We start from the raw sequence: 1,400 nt of genomic DNA, 5'->3' as shown, positions 1-1,400 counted from the left end.
TCACACTTGATCCCCCTTCGTATTTATTAAATCCAGAGGTACTGGAGCAGTGCTGTATGTCCAGCATCTGGCATTGTTCAATCAAGATGTTAGTTGGGACAAGATATAAGCCAGAACTCTGGAAGAAAGTGGGTCCCAATAATCAATACAAGTTTCTCTGAGTGAAACTTGTTCTGATTATTATAATAATCAATAAAGACAAAATATATTATTTATATATTATTTATTTTATTTGTATTTTATCAATAAAGACAAAATTGGCCGGGTGCGGTGGCTCAAGCCTGTAATCCCAGCACTTTGGGAGGCTGAGACGGGCGGATCACGAGGTCAGGAGATCAAGACCATCCTGGCTAACACTGTGAAACCCCGTCTCTACTAAAAAATACAAAAAACTAGCCGGGCAAGGTGGCGGGCGCCTGTAGTCCCAGCTACTCGGGAGGCTGAGGCAGGAGAATGGCGGGAACCCGGGAGGCGGAGCTTGCAGTGAGCTGAGATCCGGCCACTGCACTCCAGCCTGGGCGACAGAGCGAGACTCCGTCTCAAAAAAAAAAAAAAAAAAAAAAAAAAGACAAAATTATAATAATCTATAGTCAGTGAATATAGATTATAGCAAACTAAAAAAGGAGGTCCAGACTTCTAAATGACATGTTTCACCATAAAGCTGCTTACAATGAAGGTCTTCCAGAAGCCATCCACACAATTTTCCACTTAACCAGGAAATAGTTCTCCTCTAAATGCACAAAATCACTTTGATGTATTGTGTTGGGGATTACACTGATTATATCTGAAACTTGGGAGAAAAAAAAAAAAACTTTTCCCAGGAATAACCTTGGACATGTGCAAGGAGTTACTCGCTGAAATGTACATTACAGGATTAATTTTAAAAGCTTCAAAGGCAAACAGTCTAGATATCCAACAGTAAAGTAACGGACGTTTTTTGTTTGTTTTGTTTTGTTTTTTTGAGACAGGGTCTCACTCTGTCACTCAGGCTGGAGTGCAGTGGCACTATCCTGGCTCACTGCAACCTTTGCCTCCCGGGTTCAAGCGATTCTCATGCCTCAGCCACCTGAGTAGCTGGGATTACAGGTGTGCACCACCATACCTGGCAAATTTTTGTATTTTTAGTAGAGAGGGGGTTTCGCTATGTTGGCCAGGCTGGTTTTGAACTCCTGACCTCAAGCGATCCACCTACCTTGGCCTCCCAAAATGCTAGGATTACAGGCATGAGCCACCGCACCCAGCCCATAGTATATTTTTAAGTGAAAGGCATACTGCATTCAATTTTTAAATTGGCAAATGACTTGAATAGACATTTCTTCAAAGAAGATATACAAATTGCCAACAAGGACATGATAATGATGTTGAGTAGGGAATGCAATTCAAAACTACAATGAGATACC

The sequence above is a fragment of the Rhinopithecus roxellana genome, chromosome 5, assembly GCF_007565055.1.
Source record: "Rhinopithecus roxellana isolate Shanxi Qingling chromosome 5, ASM756505v1, whole genome shotgun sequence".
Lineage (NCBI taxonomy): Eukaryota > Metazoa > Chordata > Mammalia > Primates > Cercopithecidae > Rhinopithecus > Rhinopithecus roxellana.
This window is presented reverse-complemented; position numbering follows the sequence as displayed.